The sequence below is a fragment of the Globicephala melas genome, chromosome 17, assembly GCF_963455315.2.
Source record: "Globicephala melas chromosome 17, mGloMel1.2, whole genome shotgun sequence".
NCBI lineage: Eukaryota > Metazoa > Chordata > Mammalia > Artiodactyla > Delphinidae > Globicephala > Globicephala melas.
In genome coordinates this window covers 67877668-67900190 of record NC_083330.1, presented here as the reverse complement: position 1 = coordinate 67900190, position 22523 = coordinate 67877668, and the positions used below count along the sequence as shown (strand labels likewise).

Here is a 22523-nt window from a genome sequence, read left to right as displayed (position 1 = left end):
CGTTATAAATCCTACATTTCTCCTTTGCACACGAGAGTTCTCTGGGGAGTGTAGTTAGGAGTAAAGTTGCTAGAGTGTGAGACTGCCACATTGCTCTCCAAAGTCAATACGGTCTTTAATAGAACAAATAGAATCTGAGAGCTGAACGAAGTTGAAAAACTGGGTTCATTTTACATTATGCAATTAGCTGTGTTTTGCAGAACCGTAGCAATGGCTGGTTGGAATGAACCTCCCACCCAATGTAAGAATCCTTTCAACAGTGTTCCCAGGAGACGGTCAAACAATCCTTGCTTGAACTCTTAAGAATACACAGGGGAAGCTTGTTACTTTAACTGTGATTCCCTCTGCAGAGCAAGAATAATTTTGGAAAAAGAATAATCCTTTCCTCTTGCAGGACAGCCAAAGCCCAGGGTGTATGGCCTAAAGGAGAAGCAGCAAGAGATGATGAAGTTAGCAGATTGGTTTTCAAAACGTCAGCCTACCTGCAGTGTCCAAAATGGAGGCAGAGGGACCAAAGAGAGAACAGTTACGGTGACTCTGTGGGGAGATGATGCTCACATGAAGAGATATTAAGGATGGAGAAAGGAACTGGCTTTTGGTGGTTGAGGCTGGGATCTGGCATAAAACTTCCATTTGGTACTTAAGTGCCCTGCTCACCTCCTTGCACTTTTGTTTCTTTATCTGTAAAAAAAAAGGGTAATGATAGTACCTATTTCATAGGGTTGGTATGATGACAAAATGGGATCTTACATTTAAACAGCTTAGTGTCTGCCTCATATTGTGTGCTCAATAAATGTTGGCTATTCTTCTCATTGAAGAACTATTGTCAAGACTACAGAAGTTAGGGTAGGTTAAATTGCTATCACTGAGAGACCCAGAAGTGCATAGGGTTGAAACGCTGCAGTTTATTTCTTATTCCCATGACGGTCCAAGGAGAGCGTCTTTGATGGCTAGACAGCTCTCCCCACGTGGCGATTTAGGGCCCCAGGTGGCTCCGTTGTCACCTGGGACCTTGTTGTTCTCTTCCTCCAACCTGAGGAAGCGGAAGGAGGTCCGTCTGCTTATTAAAAGCTCTGCACCCGGGTGTGGGCACCGCACTCCTGTTCACACACCATTGGCGGGAACCAGTCACGTGGCCACACCCAGCCTCACAGGAAGCTGGGAAATGCAGTCACTGGCTAAGAAGCCCCTTCTCTCTCCACGTCGAGCTGTTGGTATTGCAGGCTGTAAGAGTCTTTCTTGTGGGGCGGTCTTGTGCATGGTAGGATGCTGGGTAGCCTCTTCAACGTCTATCTCCTAGATGCTAGTAACACAGACACACCTAGCTCATGGCAAACGAAACTATCTCCAGACATTGTCAAATATCTTCTGGGGTGCAAACTCACCCCCTAGTTGAGAACCACTGCTCTACAAAAGAAGAGGAAAATTCTGGGAGGGGGGCAGGGGGGGCAGCTGGCCACCCCTGGAGGAGAGAGAAAATTCAAACTAATAGCTTAGCTCAATTCCTTGTTCCCTCTAGAAGGTGAGCTCCCCAAGGCAGGGGCCTTCTGTATTTTGTTTACTGCAGAACTCCCATCTCCTGCACCCAGAGTAGCACCTGACCCCTAAAAGGCAATCAATACATAGTTGTCAACCAACTGGATGTGCTCTGTAGACTGGACCAGCATTCACCATTCAAACATACTTTGGGTGCTTTCCATGAAGCAAGCCCTGTGCTTGTAAAGGATGCCCTCTCTCCTTGTATCAGGAAATATCATTAATAATAATATTAATCATCATTTTAAAAGCCCAGACCCACTGGAAACAGTATGTCACATGGGATCTGCCCACCCCCACCCCACCTCTGGAGATGCTGAGCCGCTGGTACCTAAAGGAAAGAGATTCCAGCTCAGGCTGCTGTTCCACGGCTGCTGATTTCATCTTCCTGAAGGACCTCCCAATGCCCGAGCTTTGCAGATCCCCCTGCTATGCCTGATGCCAAGTTATTGCATTCTCTGGCATTGGGGCCAGATTTGGAGATGATCAACATTCATGTATTCATTCAACAGATATTTATTAAGCTCCTACTACGTGCCACCCATGATATTAGGACCTGGATTCAGAGCAGTTAAATCCAGTGGGGAAAAGAACTTTTTTTTTTTTTCCTGCTCTCAAGTTAGTCACAGAGATACAGAAAAAGTAAATAGCCTTCGAAACAGGAGTGGTAAATCCAGTGGGACTGGCCAGGAAGGGCTGACTGAGATGAGTTTCCAGTGTGAGTAGTTGGGAGCTCAGCAAAAACTTTGTTAAATGAACGAATGAATAGGTGAGAGACAGGGACATCCAAGCTGAAAAACACCAAGTGCAAAAGCAGAGAGACGTGCAAAATCACCAAAACCATCAGCAAGGAAATAAGTTGCTGTGGCTGGTGTGTGCCAAGGTCGAGAGGGTGATACCAAGAGTAATGATGATAACAGAGAGATAGTTGGCACGTCTCGACAGTTTCCCATGCGCTTGGCACTGTTCAAAGGGCTTTAGGCATATTATTTCATGGAATACGTACAACATCATTAGCCCAACTGTACCGATGGGAAAACTGAAGTCCAGCGAAGCTAAGAATTTGCCCAAACTTGCACAAGTGGCAGAGCTGGGATTCCAACCCATGCCAGAGACTTCACTCTTCACCTCTGGATCTTGGGGAGGGTTTTGCATTTCACAGGAAGTCTTTTGACCTCAGTCTTGCAGGTAATGAAGAAGCCAGGAAAGGAGGCCACGCGGTCTTTGCTCTTAAACACCTCACATTCCGCGAGGAGAAACAGGCATGGGCAAAAGCCTTTAGAGTCTGCACAGGCCATGACAAGTGCTGGACCACAGGCATAGACAAAGAGGCCTGTCTCCCCCACCTCTGCTCCAAAATGAGGGCAAGTTGAATGTTCATTTGACTAACCGATGAAGGCTTCATGGAGCTGGTGTCACTTGAGTTGAGTCTGGAGGGAAGAGAGCGCATTCAGGCAGATGTCACCGTGTATCCAAAGGCATGAAAACTGGAACGTGCAGGTGTTGGAGGCGTCTGGAACAGTCTGGAGCAGCAGGGTGGGGAGAGGCAGGAACGGCATATTTTCCACTTGGAGCTTGTCTGTGGCCCTGAGTTCAGGCTTCAGGCCTTGAAGAAGCAGGAGCCACAGGGCTCCTCCAATGCTGGAGAGGGTGACCCTGTGTTGCTTAAGATGGTAGAAATGAAACTCATGCAAGAAACCCCTACAGAAATGCTACAGGCTTTCAAAGTGCTCAGCAGCTGTTCAGCTGAGCACCTGGGCCCCGTAGAAGGCAAGGCTGCCGGCAACCGAATGCACTGATGGACCCAAGAAACGTTTCTTTCCTCTTCTCTTTTTTCAATCTGTACAGGATAAAAAAGTCCCTTGAATCTGGCTAATATGAGAAAGTCCACTGAGAGCACTTGAAAAAGCAAAAGATGAAGGGGGAAAGAGCCTGAGATCAAGTCCCGGCCTGGCTCTGACCAGCTGCATGTTCATCGCACCATCACCTCCTCCTGAGGAAGACTACATTTCCCAGCTTCCCTTGCAGTTGTTTGGGGCCACGTGACTGAGTGTTGGCCAATGGGGTGTGAGCAGAAGGCAGGAAAGTCACTTCCGGACCTCACCCTTTAGAACATCCTACAAGACCCTCTTGCCTTCTTTCTTCTTCCTTGGCAACTCTGGGGACCACAGGCTCCAAACAGTGCATGGATGGAGGAGAGCCAACTAACGCCAACAGGACTGCAACTTGAGCAAGAAATACATTTTATTTGTTAATTCACTAACATTCCAGGGTTCCCCTGTCCCTGCAACACTGATTCTCCAGTGCTTCTAAAAGTGTGGTCCACAGACCTCCAGCATCAGCTTCACCTGAGAACTTCTCTGAAATGCAAACTCTCCAGCTCCATGCTAGACCTACCAAATCAAAAGTTCTGTGCACAGAGCCCAGAAACTCTCTTTGGGGATTCTGATGCAGCCAAAGTCAAGAGCCACTGGTTTACTCTATATGCTACCGTGTGGCCTTCATCTTTTGAGCCTCAGTTACCCCCTCTGTCAAATGGGGGTGTGAACGCCTCCCCTTGCTGAATTCAGGTGAGCATTAAACGTTACTACATGGTGTGATATGTATAAAGAATCCAGCTCAGGAGCCCACACACGTTCCACCTACAGTCCGGAGCCAGATGACTTGGGAGAGCCACACAAATAGTAGGTGGGAGTCCGCCTTCTGCCACTGTGAGAGGCATCCTCGACGATGGCCCCCAGTGATCGCACCTCCCAGGATCCAAGCCCTTGAATAACCCCCTCCAGTGTCTGGGCTGGACCTAGTAAGTCGGGTCCGATGAACCTTCCTTCAAGGCCCGTGGGGAGAATTCTTTGCCTCTTGCAGTGTCTGGAGGCTCCAGGCATCCCTTGGCTTGTGGCTGCACAACTCCAGTCTCTGCTCCATCCTCACATGGCCTTCGCCTCTTCTGTCTTCCCTTCTGTCTCTTGTAAGGACACTTGTCATTAGATTTAGGGCCACCCAGATAACCCAGGACGATCTCAAGATCCTTAACTTAATTACCTCTGCAAAACCTATTTTGCCAGATGAGCTCACATTCGTAGATTCTGGGATGTGGACGTACCTTCTGGCGGGGCCACTGTTCAACTAACCACACGGCCCAAAGACAGGGATGGGTCTTATTCAACATTATATTCCCCTGGTCAAGTCACCCTGTGTAGTGCTTGACCCAAATAGGAATTTGACACAAGTTTGTGAACAGAAAGGCAGCAGAGCATTTAAGTGACTGGGCTTTAGAATTAGCTAAACCTCTATTCAAACCGCAACCGCTTACAAACGATGTGACGTTAGGCAAATTACTTAACCCCCCTGAACCTCAGTTTCCTCCTGTGGGCATTTTAATAATACGTATCTCATGGGGTTATTATGAGCATTAAGCTAGTAAGTGCAAAACAGCTACACCATATCTGGCACCTAATGGGGATGCAAAAAGCAAACACAGTGCCTGGCACACAGGGGTCCTCAATAAAGGCTCGCTATTCTGACTAGCATGTTGATGACTGGCATGGCTGTGGTTCCCACTCTCACACACCTCCCAGCCTTTTGCTCTGACTACCACAGGGGCCCCTTCCCGTGCTCAGAGTCCCTGGGGTGATCCAGCAGCCCTCCTTGGAGACAGCTGTGGATAAATAGCCCAGCCCTGCCCTCCCACCCGCAGGCCCCCTTCCCTTCCCACCGCCTGGCTCGCCTCCTCCAGTGATGTCTCCCAGAGCAGGGCTGGCAGTGAGCTCGCCTGGGCCCCTCATTGTTATTCCTGGCACGAGGTAATCCTGCCAGCATCCTCAGAGACCCGTAAAAATACCCGCAGTTTGTCTTTCATCAGAGCAGCTCAAAGCCCCATGGCATCCGCTCGAGAAGACAGTGCTCCCAGCTGAGTTCTGGGAGCCGGCTACTTCCCAGGATGGTCTGGTATTTGCAAGGCAGAGGGAGCGAGTGTGAACTGAAATAACCCAGCCCCGGCACTGGCACACCCAGGCTGCCAGGGAGATACGAGGCTTAGTGGATGGAGAGCTCCTCCCTGGAATTTTTTGGATGTCAGTGCTCTGAGTCACACACGAGTGGGTCTGCATTCCCACTCGGCTACTGAGTAGCTGTGTGACTTTGGGCATTTCACTTAGCCTCTCTGTGCTTCAGTTTTTGGCTCTGTAAAACAAAGTGGAGATGATATCCACTTCCTAGGTTTCCTGGGAGGGTTAAAAGGGATAGTCTAGGCACAGATAGAAGAAAATATTTGCAGCACATATATCTGACAAAGGGCTTGTATCTAGAATGTGTTAAGAACTCTTGCAACGTGCTAAGACAAACAAGACCCTTCCCCAGATGCGGGAAAGACATAAACAGACGCTTCGCAAAAGAAGATATATACAATAACGACATGAAAAGGTGTGCAATGTCATTAGTCATCAGGGAAATGCAAATCGCAATGATGAGATACCACTTCACACCCACTAGAATGGCCAAAATGAAAAAGACTGTCAATATGAAGTGTTGGTGAGGATGCGGGAGCAACTGGAACTCTCACACACTCATGGTGGGAGTAAAAAGCTGATATGACCACTTGGAAAAAAGGTTTGGAAGCTGCTTATAAAGTTAAAAATACACTTAGCATATGACTCAATGATTCCAGTCCTAGGTATTTCCCCAAGACACATGTCTATAAAAAGGCTTGTATGTGAAAGCACATAGCAGGCTTATTCATAATCACCAAAAATTTGAAAAAATGTCTGTCAACAGATCAAAGGATACACGGAGTGTGGGCTCTTCAGGCAACGGAATATTAGATAGTGATAAAAAGGAACAGCTGCTGGTATTCCTGGATGAAGGCCATAAACGCTCCATGGAGTAAAAGAAGACAGACATGAAAAAGCAAAACTTCCATTCGTAAGTTCTAGAAGAGAGAAACGAAGCTGCGGTGACAGAAATCAGAGCAGTGGCCCCCTTCGTGTACAGGTGGGGAAGGAGGCTGAGTGGAAGAAGGCCCAGGAAACGTTCTGCAGTGATGGAAACATGCTATGTTCCTGTATTGGGGTGATGGGTACATGGGTGTATACATTTATCAAAACTCACCAAAATCTATACTTTAAGATCTTTGCATTTTGCTGTATGTAAATTAAATCTCAATACAAATGGAAAGGGACCATGTGTGTAGAAAAGCTCAGCAAGGGGGCCAAGTGGAGAGACAGGACTCAGTAAAGGTCAACTACGATCAGAAAATGGTAAAAACAAGTAAAAAGCATATGAGTTATTCAACTGTATGTTGGGAGTTCAACGTGCTAATCTGGATTCTGACCTGAGAACTCCATCTGAAATGTGGCAAAACTCACAAAAAGGCACCATGGGCTAAGCCTTTTGTGCCCAGCTCCCCACTCTTCCTTTCTTCCTCCTGTGAACAGAGAAACAGAAAAGGAGTGTTTTGCTGGCTGAAGATGCTCTTCTTAGAAGCAGCGGGGCGGACGGAAAGGGTACCTTTGGGGGAGTGGTGAGAACAGGCTTACTAACTATAAAGATACACAGATGCCTCAGTGGGTCCACAGCCCACACGGTTACATCCAGGGTTTCAGAGATGCCCAAGGCAGCTGTGGAAATGAGTTTGGCCCAGCTGCTTAGGCAGCGGGCTCTTGAAGACAGAACAGTATCCAAGGTAAGGAAACTGGCTGAGGCCCAGCTGTCCCCCAAACTCCCATCCAATCCCAGGCCAACTTTCCCCATTACGGGCCTCCGCTAGCAGGATCTCCCTGCATCCCTCACTCTTCCTGGACTGTTCCATCCTCCCGATATGGTGGATGTGGGCCTGTACCCGAGCAAGGAGACGTCACTCCCAGCAGAGCACATTGGCTGCTGTACTCTAATCTGAGGCCTCTCACTGGACGCCCATCGCAGTGGCCCTGGAATCGTCTGGAGTTGCTGCTGACTCTGTCTCCCCGGGTTCTCATCTGTTCGACATGAGGACGACCAGACCAGGAGCTCTCCCGCCCCATAGCTCTGAGATTCCTCCCTTTTCTAGCGCTGTGGCCTAAGTTGCCTCCCAGGAGTCCCGAGGGTGGCACTGAGTTGCCGAGACCGTCAGCAGGGCCTCCATGCCCAGGCCGTGGGGTCCACCTTCCAGACCTCCGAGGCCTGGCTGCAGCCTTGCAAGCCACATAGATGCCCATATTTGCTTAAAGTAGTTGCCCACAGCATCTTTTTTTTTTTTTTTTTTTTTTTTTTTTGCGGTACGCGGGCCTCTCACCGCCGCGGCCTCTCCCGCTGCGGAGCACAGGCCCCGGACGCGCAGGCCCAGCAGCCACGGCCCAGGGGCCCAGCCGCTCCGCGGCACGCGGGATAACCCCGGACCGGGGCACGAACTCGCGCCTCCTGCATCGGCAGGCGGACTCCCAACCACTGCGCCACCAGGGAAGCCCGCCCACCGCATCTCTTAAAGAGAACACTCTGCATTGGGAATTACAGCAACAGAAGGAGGGAAAAATAAGATGTTCCTATCATCCCCTAGCAAACAGGGCTGCTGGCTGGAAAACAGCCCATATTTTGGGTGCAAATCACACTGACGACTTAGGAGGCTTCCGGGAAGCCATCTTTGTGGGAAGCGGCAAAAGTGCCCCCCTTTGGGGCCTGCAAGAAAAGCCTTTGTCTCTACCTGTGGATCAAAAGTCAGAACAAACCGCCCTGAATTACTGAACCCGGAATACGCGTTCGTTGTTACCCTTGTCGCTGTTTTGAAGGGGAAAGGAGCTGCCATTTCATTCCCACCCATGACTTGCTATGTACCCAGGGCCGGCTGCGTAACTAGCAAGGTCCACCAGGTGCAAAATGAAAACGCAAGGCCTCTTATTCAAAAAGGAAAAAGAAAAGCTTTTTACTTTATTCTGCGATCTCTGTCTTTATCGGCTGTGCGGCTTTTATTTGCTAGTTCGTGTCCTGTGCCCTCAGGCCGGGGGTACTTGCAGGGGAGCGCAGCCCCTTGTAGACGTCCACAGCTCTGCCCGACCACCGGGCCCCTCCCCGTGCCCAGGTCCCCACCAGAAGCAGAGGGCAGCTGCCGGGTTTGGCCAGGGCAAGGGATGGGGCAGCCAGGAGCCCATCTCGGGGGGTGAGAAGGTGACCGGGGCAGGACTTCACTTACAAAGCACACATTCGAAGATAAAATTTATTGAGAATTTCAAGATGGCTCTGGCAGACCTTTAAACTCCAAACGTCGACCTCTCTCATCTCTGTGTCAGTATAGCTTAAGATTAAGACCCTGCCAGCCAGCATGGGTTCAGGGCTTAGCCAAGTTACTGATCTTCCCTATTTATAAAATAAGGATAATACCAGGACCCCGTACATTAGGCTGATTTGAGAATTAGATGACCTAACAAGAATTGTTAACTCTTGAGATGTCCCTGGTGGCGCAAAGTTTAAGAATCCACCTGCCAATGCAGGGGACATGGGTTCGAGCCCTGGTTCGGGAAGATCCCACATGCCGCGGAGCAACTAAGCCCGTGCGCTGCAACTACTGAGCCTGCGCTCTAGAGCCCGCGAGCGACAACTACTGAGCCCACGTGCCACAACTGCTGAAGCCCACGCACCTAGAGCCCATGCTCAGCAACAAGAGAAGCCACTGCAATGAGAAGCCCGCGCACTGCAACGAAGAGTAGCCCCTGCTTGCCGCAATTAGAGAAAGCCCGTGCGCAGCAACGAAGACCCAATGCAGCCAAAAATAAATTAAAAAATTAAAAAAAAAAAAAGGAATTGGTAATTCTTAGAACAGCACTTGCCGTGCGCCCCACACTGTTTTATGTGCTCTACAAGTAGGAACTCATTTCGCCCTCATAACAAGCTGATGGGTAGGTTGGTATTGTTCCCACTTTACAAAAGAAGCAGCTGAGGCACAGAGAAGTAAAGCGACTTGCCCAACTCCACACAGCGGGTAAGTGGGTAAGAGGCGCGGCCAAGGTTTGAACACATCCAGAATATGTGCTTCTAGGTCAAGACTCGGCATAGTTCAAGGTCCCTGGAAAGTGAACAAAGGTTATTGTTCCATTTCATGTACGCCTCACAAAGAGCCAATGAGGTAGGGGTTTATACTCATTTGAGATCATTTCAGAGAGGACATGGGAGCTCAGAGACGTTAAGACAGTTACCCCAGGGCCCTCAGCAGTACTGACTCCAGGAGAGGAGAGGAGGTGAGCTAAGGAGATGAGGAGAGAGGGTGAGAGTTGGGCCTCTGGCAGAAGGGACTTGCCTTGGAAGTTTTGGTGTAGGCCATGTGCTCTAGATATAATTGGTAGGCTTGAGTTTGAGGGGTATGAAAGAATTGGGTGTTGTAGCCTCACGATGCTAAAATCCTAGATCATCAACGCAGGACAGCAGCACAAAGATTATTGAATCTGAGTCCTGATTTTGTGATCGGGGACACTGAGGCTGGAGCAGAGATGTGGTTAGCCTGATGTCCCAGAGTCAGAAAGCACAGTCCCAGGAGCAGATAACCCCTGGCCGGAGTGCTTGCCGGGGCTGTAGGATGTCCTGAGCACATACCAAGGGTCCTGGGTCCATAAATCCAACAGTCAAAACCCCTGCCAACAGGCTACTCCTTGATAACCACTGACACAGCAGTCCCAGGCACAGTGAAATTCTTATAAAATAAAGTCCCTTGCTACTAATAAGGCAATTTCTAGTTAGGGTTGCTTTTTACAGTTGCAAAACTTAGCTTAAAAAACCCCACTACTTTTTAAGTCAGACAGACCTAGATTTGAAAAGGGCTCCACCACTTAGTGGCTGTGTGACCTTAGGCAAATTACTTAACCTCTCTGAGTTTCAGTGCTCTCATCAGTAAAATGTCTCTGAACTGAGATCAATTCATAGTGAATGAAGATCTCTGGAACAGATTAAACGAAAAAGGAGCTACAGAGGGTAAAACTGCCTAGTTTGAAAGCTGGCACATAGTAGGTGCTCAATAAAGGCCATTCTGTCTCTGTCAGAGTCCAAACCTACATAGCACGTGACAGACGAGTCTCAGGGGAAATGTCAATTCTAAAAGGACTTAAAAGTCTATCAGCACCATTTTTTTCAGCAGCATTTGCTCACTTCACGTCTCTGTGTCACATTTTGGGAATTCTTGCAATATTTCAAACTTCATCGTCATTATTATACTTGTTATGGTGATCTGTGATCAATGATCTTCGATATTACTATTATAGCTGTTTGGGCATTTCATTTTTTGGCAGTGACGTATTTTTTGAACTAACTTGCATTTTGGAGGAACATAACGCTACTGCACACTTGGTAAACTACAGTATGGTGTAAACATGACTTTTATATGCACTGGGGAAAAAAATAAATGCATAAATAAAAGGACTTAAAAGCACCCAACAGACATCTCCATCTAAAAAGCCAGAGAGGGAAAACACAGCAGAATTTGGAGAGGTCCACCATTCGTCCTGACCCAGGAGCCAAGACTGGGAGGTCCTGGTGACAGGAGGTGGGGAGGGGAAGTTGAGGAGGAAAGGGAGTGTGAGAGAACTGACATTTTTGGAGTTTCTTTTCTATTTAAGGTTTTGCTAACCCGTTGGTAAAACTCATTTCTGGTTCATGTTCTTAGCAGGAAAACACATTCAGGCTAAACAGTAAGAATGGACCCTGGCTTGGAAAGTTCTCAAAGGTTCTCACATCTCTCTGGTGTCTACTGCAACTGAGGAGTGACATTGGTTAAGCAACTCAATTTGAATAATTGTACACTGAGGATTTCCAGGGGAAACACCCAGGGCAACTTTCTGACTGGGGATCTTATGACACAGATGGATTTAAATGAAGAAAACCTGTAAGTGTGGAAGATTCTCCCTGGACATAGAGACTGAGGACATGCAGCGAACAACACGGACGCCCCAGAGCATAGACATTCTATCGGGGAGGTTTCTAAAAGAGAAAAAGAGAAAAAGTAGAGAAAAAGTAAAAGGTGTTACAAGTATCCAACCAGCGTTGTGGTTGGGAGTCCAGGCAAGCCCTTCAAAAAGGTAGCATTTAGGTTGAGAAGCAAAGGATGAAAGGGCTGGGTATGGGCTTCCCAGGGCTGCCGTCACAAAGTACCACTAATCGAGTGGCTTAAAACAGTAGACGTGTAGTCTCTCACAGTTCTAGAGGCGAGAAGTCTGAAATCAAGGGCACAGAAGGGCCACGCGCCCCCTGAAACTTGTAGGGTAAGATCCTTCCTCGCCTCTTCTAGCCTCTGGTGGTCCTGCCAGCAATCCTTGACGTTCCATGGCTTGTAGAAGCATCGCTCCAATCTCTGCCTCCATCTTCACATGGCCTCCTCCCCTACGTGTCTGTGCCTTTCTTATCAGGACACTGGTCGTTGGGTGGAGGCCACCCAACCAGGATGACCTCACCTGAACTGGATCACACCAGCAAAGACCCAGTTTCCCAAGAAAGTCACATTCACAGGCTACGACTGGAAACTGTCTTGTGGGGGTGACCCAGCTCTATGGAATGCAGGGAGCAACACAGGTGTGTGAGCAGCCACGAAAGCTCTGAGCTGGAGATGGTGCCTTTGGGGACACGAAGAGGCCAGCGTGCCTAGAGCACGGTGAGGGGAGGGAAAGCGGTCCCGGCGAACTGGAAAGTGGAATGGAGCCACAACATACAGTCCTAGGAGACGCGGAGGAGCTTTTCAGTCTCTGAGAAAGGCCCACTTTTTCCAGCTCATGCTGGAGGGGGCCTGAAAGAGGCTGACACACCGCAGGCAGGGAGTCATGGCCACTGGTGTTTTCATAGTCTGATGCACCACACCTGTGACTGGCCTGCCACTCTGGAGAACCAGATGTGAGGCAGAAACCTTCTGGCAATGATGTGCTCTCTGCTCTGGAAAACCAGAGGCTAAAATTGTCCCGTTTACTGCACAGTTGCTGCCTGAGTGCATCCTGACAGGCAGCCGGGGAAACCAGAAAATGAGAAAGTGTCCTCCTTTGCAAAAATTACGGCACCTTGGCTATATATAAAAAAATATATTTTGGCCTTTGAGAGAGATATATGCCATATATATATATATATATATATATATATATACACACACACACACATATATATATAATGTCTGTCTTGATATATATGCTATATTTATGGCATTTATTGAAAATTTCAAGCATATATTAATATATAAAACACATATATCATCACTTTATATATATATATATATATATATATATATATATATATATATATATATATATATATCATATAGACCAAAAGGTTTATGCTTGAAATAAAGGTTTGCTTTCTGTGCGGGCTGTCTTTGGTATTTACTCCACAAGTATTTACTGAGTGCCTAGCATGTCACAGACGCTGTTCCAGGCAGCTGACTTTCTAGTAGGATCGGGGAAACCAATGGATCAACTCAAACAATTGTAAGGCATATTAAAGGCTGCCGAGAGCAGCAGAGGAACATCCAGCTAGGGAAGAGAAGAGCGAGCACTGCAGAGCGTGGGGGACTTTGGGTGTTAAATACAGCGGCCGGGGCAGGCCTCACTGCTGGAGACGGCTGGGCACACCTGCAGAAGACCCGGAGAGAGCAGTGCGGGTGGGGGGAGAGACAGCAGCTGCGGAATCCCGAGGCGGGGCTGCTGGGGTGTCTGCGAGACGATGGGACAGGATGGCATGGTGGGACGAGCTAGATGGAAGGAAATGGAATATGACTGGGGCAGCAGAGCTGGGTCACACGGACCTCGTAGACCACTGTAAGGACCATGGCTGCTACTCCGAATAGGATGGGGGCTGGTGGCGGAGGGCGGTGGAAGCAGAGAAGGCTTACGCTCTGGCTTCTGTTTCAAAGGGTCACCCTGGGCTGTTTCGAGCATGGATTGTAGAAGGGCAAGGGCAGAGGCAGGGAGGACAGAAAGAGCTGTCACAATCACGCGGGCAAGAAATATGATGGCGGGCGCCAAGGTAGGGGCGGTGGGGGGTGAGAGGAGGTGGTGGTCTGGGTATATTTTACTGACGGCCTGGATATGACGGGTGAGCAAGGGAAGTCTAAGGTTGACCGACGCCAAGGTTGTAGGCTGAGCAGCTGAAAAGCTGGCATTGCCATTCATGAAGATGGAGAAGATCACAAATGGGGAGACAGGGGGAGGATGAGAATTTTGCCATGATGGCTAGACACCCAAGTGGAGATGGGCAGGGAAGCAGCTGAACGCCCCAGTCCGGAGGCCGGTGGAGAGGAAACACTTGGAAGGTGTCAGTGTAAGGAGGACACAAGAACCCTAAGACCAAAGGAGCTCTCCAAGGGAAAGGATGAGCAACAGGCAAAGGGGCCCAAAAGGAGCAGCCGGCGGGGGAGAGGAGGCCACCCAGGAGAGTGGAGACCTCGGAGCCAAATGCGGGAAATGTGACAAGGGAGGACATATTAACTGTGTCAAGGACAGGTGAAGGTCAAGTCAAAAGCAGACTCGGAACAAACCCTGGAGAATTTTGGAACTGAGGACGAGGGGCCTCCTGACACACATGGATTTTCTGTTCTTACCTCTTGCTCCAGACACAATCATTACTAGGTTATCTTAAGTCTGAATCTAATCTTAGTTTCTGTCTGTCCTTCCCACTAGGAGTCCACTCACTCCTAGTGTTAGAACGCTCCTGGTGTTATGGGCTGAATTGTGTTCCCTCAAATTCATACACTGAAGTCCTCGCTTCCAGTACCTCTGAATGTGACTGTATTTGGAAATAAGGTCTTTAAAGCGGTAAGTTAAAATGAAGCCAGTTAGGGTAGGGCCCTAATCCATAAGAGAGACATTGGAGATTCTCACAGAGAAAAGGCCACGTGAGGACACAGTGAGAAAGTGGCCATTTGCAAGCCAAGGGGAGAGGCCCCGGGAGAAACCAAATCTGCTGACACCTCTCTCAGACGTCTAGGCTCCAGAATTGTGAGCGAATAAATTTCTTTTTAAGCCACTCAGTCTGTGGCATTTTGTTATGGTGGCCTAGCAAACTCATCTCACTGAAAAATAGGAAACTATTTTTTTTGCTTTACATCTCTGGTACTAACACAAATCATGGCCCCCGAAGCAAATGATCACTGAATAAAAGGGCAACAGGGCTTTTGATTTCCAACATACGGTGATGTGAATAGCTATATTCCTTAAGATTAGGTTTGGCTGTCAAACAAGATGGAATGTATTTTTCCTTCAGGTACGTGAAGACAAGAGGGAGGGAGTCCAGGACGAGCAAAGGAGTCCTTAGTTTTTGAGATTCTTTAATATCGTTATGCTACATTCCACCTCATGTTTCAATAGAGCTGCTTAAGTGTCAACCGTCACTTCTCTATTCTAGCGAGCTGAAAAAAAGAAGGGGTGCTCCCTCCTTCCCTCTTATTAAGAAATCTTCAAAACACACATTCAAGACACTTGTGCTTCTGTTCCATTGATGAGAAACTAGTTACATGGCCATACCTAGTAGCAAGGGAGGCTGGGAAATGTAGTCTTTATTTTGGGCAGCCAGGTGCCCAGCTAAAAACCAGGGATTCTATTATTAAGATGAAAGGAAAATGTAACCCTTCCAGGTACTCTTCCATGAGTTCTCCCAGTAGAGTGTTGTAACCAGCTGTCTCTGGCACAGCAGCCCAACCAACCTTCCCGAGGGGCCTCTCTACACAGCATCCCAGGGAGCTGGCTGGAAACCACTGGTCTAGACAAGCAAAGTGAGAATTTCCTCTGCAAATGAGAGGTACCACATCCAGAAGTCCTCACTGGGAGCCAGTCGCAGGAAGGAGGAAACTGGAATAAAAACGGTCTTTGCAGCCTTCCTGAGGGGATGCTAGGGGTGCACAAAAAAAATGTATGTGAAGGAGGGGGAACACTGAGAACAAGCCTCTCTTGCACCAGAGATGAGGTGTGATGGGACCTGTCCTGGGGTCAATGGATCACATCACCAGCCAGGATGCAAAAGAGGGAAGAGATGATGAGGGAGGTGGGCAGAAGTCCTCTCCAGCTCTGGACATCTCCCCTGAGAGACCTGCCAGCCTTCTTAAGCGTGTCTAGGTGCCGGCCATCAGGAGGCAGCATGGCTGTATCTCTGCAGGCCCAACAGGGGCTCGGCTGTTGACAGCTCTTGGAACATCAGCTGTGGAGGGCCTGGAAGGCACGCCTCCTCGAGCTTGGATGTGAAGCTGTCGGTGCCACCAGGGAATCACCATGAAAGCACTCCCGCCCGGGCAGCTGACGACACTGCACAGAAACTGCAGAGCACACTTCTAACAGGTGAGGTTAAACACAGCATCCAACTAGGACAGCCCCGGGTGGGAATGGGTTTGAGATGAGGTGCAAAGAGCTCTGAGCCTGGGGGACCTGACTTGTTTCAAGTTCTTGTCCGCCACTTTCTAGCTGGGTGACCTTGGGCAGGTCACCTCCCCTTGCTGAAGCTCAGTCTCCCAAACTAAAAGTGACAAGACTGAATCGCATCACGCTGGGGTCCCCAGTAGCTCTGGGATTCCAACTCCAGCTCCGAGTGATTCTGAGTTACAGCCACAGCCAGCCGACTGGGAAGGAATGTGGGCAGGAGGCGGGAGTGGGAGGGACACACCTGTGAGTTCTTCCTGGCATCCCCAGCTCTCCATGTTATTATATTTTTCTCTGCCCCATTTTCCAGAGTCCTTGGCCTCATATCTCCTTCAATGCTCCAAAATAAAGCTTGTCTTCTTGCATTCCCAAGTCCCAGAGGCTTCAACTCTTCCCTCCCCAACCAGAGAGATCAATCTCCACACAGCAGCCCGAGTGGCCTTAAAATACAAATTACCCACAGAAAATCCCTTGGTGACCGTCCACTGCTCTTACTGCAAAGCCGGTCTCCCTACCGGAACCTACGAGCCCAGCATCACCTGTCTCCTGCCGACCCCCCAGCCTCCCCACAGGCACCTTGCTCCCTCCCTGTTACCGGTGGCCACACCTGCCTTCTTCAGTTTCCCAGGATGACAAGGTGTTTCCCATCTCAAGGCCTCTGTCAGAACATCTTCCCCGTTCCCTGCAGCCGCTCCTTTAGGTCTTAGCTTAATTCTCACCTCTGCAGAGAGGGCTTCACTGGGTGCCCATCTCAAGTGTGTTCCCCTTTATCATCTCTCTCAGCCCTGTGTTCACTCTTGGTGTATTTACTTATTTATTTATTTATTTTAAAGTCTTTATCGAATTTGTTACAATATTGCTTCTGTTTTACGTTTTGGTTTGCTGGCCGTGAGGTATGTGGGATCTTAGCTCCCTGACCAGGAATCAAACCTGCACCCCCTGCATTGGCAGGTGAAGTCTTAACCACTGGACCGCCAGGAAAGTCCCTCCTGGTGTATTTAAACGCGATTTAGTGATCTATTTATTTTTCATCTGTTGATCTAGTTTGGGTCTGCACCCCCGACTGGAAGCACACTCCAGGGGAGCAGGGATCTGGTCCATGACTAGGTACAATACTACCTGCTAAGGACCCAGCACTGGAGGCACTCACAGGATATTTAAATAAATGCATAGTTGCATAAATACTTAAAACGTTTAACAAAGCATTTGTAAAAGAAAGGACAGAAGAGAGGAAGGGAGGGTGGGAGGGAGGGAGGGAAAGAAGGAGGAAGGAAGGAAGGAAGGAAAGAAGGAAGGAAGGAAGGAAGGAAGGAAAGAAAGAAGGAAGGAAGGAAAATTTGAGGAATTTGCAGACTCAGCGCTTAAGCCCCGGTCTTTCTACTTCAAATCCCACTTACTTTCCTTGCCTCCATATTTCCATCAATCAGTGAACAAACCGGTCCTGGGACTGGCACCATGCTGGGGAATATGGATAATTAAGGAGCTTACAATACAACCGAGGAAGTAAACCAGCACACACGTAACACGATGGTGGACACGGAAAACCAAAAGAAGCCATTAGCAAAGTTTTTCTGTAGAAGAATATTTAATTATAGAGAATGACGCTTATGACACATTTCTAACTAAAAGCAAATTAGAAAGCTGCATGTTTTCTATGTGTATACCTACACATGGTGGGGGGAGGGAGGGAGGTCTGGGCAGATGGCAATAGAGAGAATACCCATAAGGATGTGCCCAGCTAGGAAACTAGGTGCTGCCAGCTTGCTGGTCATAAAGGAAGTCTCTCCAGAGGAGGGGTCGGTGGATGAAGGGGAGCCCTGCAGAAAACATTTTCATACTGAGCACCTACTGTGTGCCAGGAACCGTATTATCTCTAATAAAGACCCGACCAGGTAGTTATCATCATCACCATTTGAAAAAAGAGGGAAACGAGGTGCAGAGTTCCGAGTAACCTGCCCAAGGTCACACAGCTAGAAAATGGCCTCTCTGCCTTCACTCTGCCCACAGCGATTTCCAGCAACTGGCGTGGAGGGGCCACCACCGGAAGGGCAGGTGTTGTCGAAGCGCTGATGGTGCGGTGGGGAGGGAACGAGGGTGATTTGAGAAGCTCTCTATTTCCATCGGCAGCTCTTTTTCCATTCTCACCTCCTTCTGTGCCATGCGCCAAGCCTGTTGATCACAGAGGCACCACCCCACCTGCCCAGTTTTGAAAGTGCACTGTTCTCCGGTTTCTGAAGCTTCCAGCGCCATTCCTTGTGATGCTCTAAATCCAGAGGCTTCTCCGCCTCTTCCCAGGATGGGAGGGTCTCAGTCGCAGCCCTGGTACTACCGAGGGGCCAAGGCTGAGGAGTCGACCACACCCCACCACCTCCACCCTTATCCTCTGGTTGGGGTGAGGGATCTGGGAGCCTGTTGTGTTGTCCTTGTGGAGGAAAAGGAAGAAAAAGATCTGCTGACTATGAAAAGGTAGCAGAACAAGGGTGCAGCCAGCATGGCTCAGCTGGCACAGTGGACAGGAATCCTTTCCAGTGAAAACTGCAGAGCACTTGATAAATGCCACTCAATCCAGGAAGATCCCTGTCACCACTTCACAAAACCAAGGTCCCGAGAGCCTCCTAACTGTGGGTCCTGACTCTCAAAGGGAACGACAGACAACATGTAACCACAGATCTTTGAATCTCTCTCTCCCAAACTGACAGATACATGAGTTATTGTATTATAAAAATAGATGACTAGGTACTATGTTTTTGGGCACCTGACACAATAGCTGATTTAATCTCCACAACCCCCCAGATTGGTAAGTATCACCTTTGCCATTTTACAGGTTGGAAAATTGAGACTAAGCGAGGCTAACTACAGAGCCCTAGGTCATTCCATTCATAACAATGGAAGAGTGAATCAGAAACTTAGCATCCTTATGTATATTATATATGTAATATTACGTGTTATGCCACCAAGGAACCGTAAGTATAGAGCGGTTGCTCTGTACTGAGCTGAGTCCACAGCCAGGGTTAAACCCAGGCTGTTTCGTGCCACAGCCTTTATCCTTCAACACCTCCACGTGCTTACGATACTCCTCTAGTGTCTGAGAAGCACCCTTGGGGGACAGAGTTAGTAGGAGAGAGAGATGGAGGAAAAACATCTGTCGGGGGCACACCAGAGTCCCTGTTACCTCCCCAGATGAGAAGACAAAGTGCCTGCAGGGGGAGGGGGTGGGTGAATGAGCCTGCTGTGTGACACGGGGACTGGAAGATGATTCTGAGTAAAGGTCAAGTTTTTCCAGAGCGAGAAAGCAGGCTGAAGGCTAGTGGCTCTCTCCACAGCGGCACTGGCTTAGCAGGCTGCCAAGGTGAGCGCTGAACTTGGCCTGGGATACGGAGTTGTATAATCATCTCAGCCCTACCGGGTCACTCCAGAACACCAGGGCAACCTTCGTACCAGAAAACAGGCTCATGAACGCCTGCCACCTGGGACAGTTAGAGGAGTAAACAGAGGAGTCATGGCACACCAGGGACCCCCTAACACCATCCCTGTCCTGCTGGGCTGATAATAGTCATGTACCAACATTGAATCACGCACATACAAGTCAGGCATTTGGTCTCAGAAGCTTTACGCGCACTATCTCTCAAATCATCCAGAAAAGTCCCTGAAGCAGGTGCTAAAATCATCCCATTTTACACAGGAGGAGCCTGAAGGTCGAGAACTTGCCTCGGATCATTGAGCTAATCCACAGTGGAGCTGGGATTTGAACCCAGGGAACCCGATTCCAAGAGGTGCAGCCACGGCCTCTGTGCTGAAGTGGGGCAGCTGGGCACGTGGCAATGGGAAAAAAGATCTCAGATCCTGGGATTCTATGGAATCAGATCTTAGCTCTACCACTTCCAGCTGGAGCTGAGTGACCTCGGATTAACTATGTTCAGTGTCTGTCGTCCCATGGGTAGAATGCGGATCCCGGCTCCTCGGGTGGTGGTGAGGGTGGGGTATATAAGCAAAGTGGCTGCTGGTAGTTCCTTCATAACTGGTGCCTGGTCTCATGGGGGCACATGGCCTCTGCCACCTCCCAGAGTAGAGCGTGGATGTTCTCTGAACCTCAGGCTTCTCTTCAGCCCCCATAAGGAATCACCCCACTCTCCTGGGCTGCACTCTGTTCAGTGAACTCCCAACTAGAGCTGCAACAAATGACCCCAAAGGCCACCCCCAAAAACATGTTGTCTGATCACCCAGCCCCAGGCCTTCCTCCCTCTCCTTCAAAGTCAGCCTTTAATCCCACCCACCCTCTTGCCAGTTTGATTATCCCCCTTCCACCCAGGGAACAACCAAGGAAATTTAAAAGGTAGAAAATTCAGCTGAGCCAATGTGGCTAATTTCTAGACATTTGGGCACACAGTCTGGTGAGAAGAGAAATAGAAACCTTGAGTTCACCAAAGGCAGATGAAGACAGTCTTCTATGGAGTTGCCCAAAACTATTTGAAAGCAAAACCTCCCATTGGGCCTGCCTTGGAGGTAATCGATTCCACAAACATAGAATTACCAACCTCAGGAAAGACCCTGTTTCCTTGTCAGCAAAGCATGCTGCCACTCCTCCATTACCGTCCAGGTCCCCCTCTCCCGGGGAGGGGAAGCGGGGGGCTTGGTCCATGCATAGAACTGTGTTTCAACATAATTGCTCTCCTTTGTAGTCCTGAGTGTTCTACTATATGCATTTTGAAAGCATTATTCTAAAAGGGCATCCATAGCTTCCCCAGTTAGTCAAAAGGGGGTCCATGGCACCAAAAAGAAAAAAAAAATCCCAAAGCTCTCTGAACCTGGCACGACCAGACCCTAGGAACTCACGAGTTCCCTGTCCTTCATGAAGTAACTCCCTGAAGGTTTCTAATAGGTTTACAGATAGCACCACGTTGCCTCACCTTTCAGCATCCCTGTGGAAACCTCCGGTTTTCTCTGCAGATGTGCATAACCGAGAGACGGGGAGAAACAAAGCAAGGATGAATCTATCCTGATATATACATCCTTTTCCAGTGACGCTCCCTGCCCTGAGAAGCCTGATTGCACGTATTCCTCACGGCCTGCAAATTTGGGGAAGGCAGGAGCAATGCTGAATCTTATATCCCAGCACCTGAAACAGCAACTAGAAAGGGCAAGTCTCTGATAAGTGTTTGCTGAGCGCACGAGAGAGACCAGCCGGGGAGAGGGAGGGTTTTACTGCACACAGCTTCTTTCCTCGAGTCCATGGGAAAATTTCCCCTCCCTCGGGCAAATCCCTAGATGTTTTCTCGCCGCCTCAGAGGTCTGTTCAGAGTTGGTCGTGGCCTTTTCTTCTCACCTGGGCCACGTGGAGGACAAGTTGGCATAGGGTCTGCCTTCTGGGGTCAGGGGCTGGCCGTGCCTTCTCACCCACACAGATGGTTCCTCTTTCCCCTCCTCTGAGCACCACACAGAGTGAAGACTCTTCTCGACCAGGCAGAGAACCGGGCTTTGCACAATTGCTATCCAGGGAACGCTCTACCCCAGACCCAGAGAGTACGCATTCTTTTCAAGCGCACGTGCAACCTTCTCCAAGACAGACCATGTGCTGGGCCATAAAATAAGTCTCAATACATTTCAGAGGACTGAAATCATACAGAACATCTCTGAGGACAGTGGGAAAAAAAATTAGAAGTTAGCAAGAGTAGATACGGAGAAAATTTGAAGGAACTCTTGGAAGGAACTCTCTCGGTGCTGGACACAGACTAGGTCATCTATCATTTCTGCCCCGACGTCTCTCTCCACCACGGCTATGATCCTTCAGCTGCAGCTTACTGGGAACGTCAACTGCCAGCCAAGGACACGGCTGTGGCCCCAGCCTGGGACTCGCTGCCCTCTCTGTGCAGGCAGCTGGGACGACGTGTTCATTCCGGAGCCCCCTCTGAGCCCCTCGACTTTCACCAGGTCCACACTGAGACAGGAAGGTCTCCACCGTGCTGCCCAAATGGGGTCCCCCCACTCTCCACTCTCAGGAGTCCCAGCCTTCTCAAGGGGCTGCCCGGGTGTGGCCCGAGAGCTGGACTTTTGCTCTATTTACTCAGAATGTTCTCTGGCAGATAGAATCCATTTTGTTTAGGGAGTTTAACTAATACCTCTTGAGGAAGAAATGAAGCAGCTCATCGGAAATGCCTGCTTTCCTTTGTCTGCCATCTTAGAGGGTTCCTATGAGATCAGCAACGTGGTTTACCAGAAGGAAACTCAACAGGCCAAGTCATTCCAGGTAAATGGCGACTGCGGCCCTGACATCCTTTGGGCTGGGAAATAAAGTGGGATCTGAATTTCCATTAAGGGTTTACGTGAGCTTTTCAAGGCTGATGATCTGATCCATGTTTTTAGTTCATAATATAAATGGGCAATTGTGGTGCTCACAGTCCACTACCCGTAGGACCCAGAAGGTGGAGGAACCTCTTATGGGCACAAAGGAACAGGGTTTTACTGAGAAAAGGCTGAGTGCAGCATCATTTTTCTACAAATCAAGGTGAAGACCACTGAGACAAAAATGAGTGAAAAATTATGTCCTTAATGAAAGCACACCTGAAGAGGTTGGGGCATGATAAAACCTCCTCAGAACTCAGTCCGTGGGAGGTTTCCAGTGGGATTCCATTGAGAGAGGGGAGTTCAAGAAGATAA

General features: G+C 49.1%; 1 long non-coding RNA gene across 37 annotated transcripts in view; it reads right to left on the bottom strand.

The window, feature by feature from the left end:
- Positions 1-22523, bottom strand: part of LOC115863234 (uncharacterized) — a 402728-nt gene that overhangs the window by 137096 nt on the left and 243109 nt on the right. For 31 of the 37 annotated variants that reach the window (XR_009559459.2, XR_009559466.2, XR_009559457.2 and 28 more), the window contains one exon: positions 6866-6958. The exons of the other annotated variants lie outside the window; for them this stretch is intronic. This is a non-coding gene — a long non-coding RNA (uncharacterized lncRNA). The remainder of the gene's footprint in view (positions 1-6865; positions 6959-22523) is intronic. 37 annotated transcript variants of the gene reach the window in all.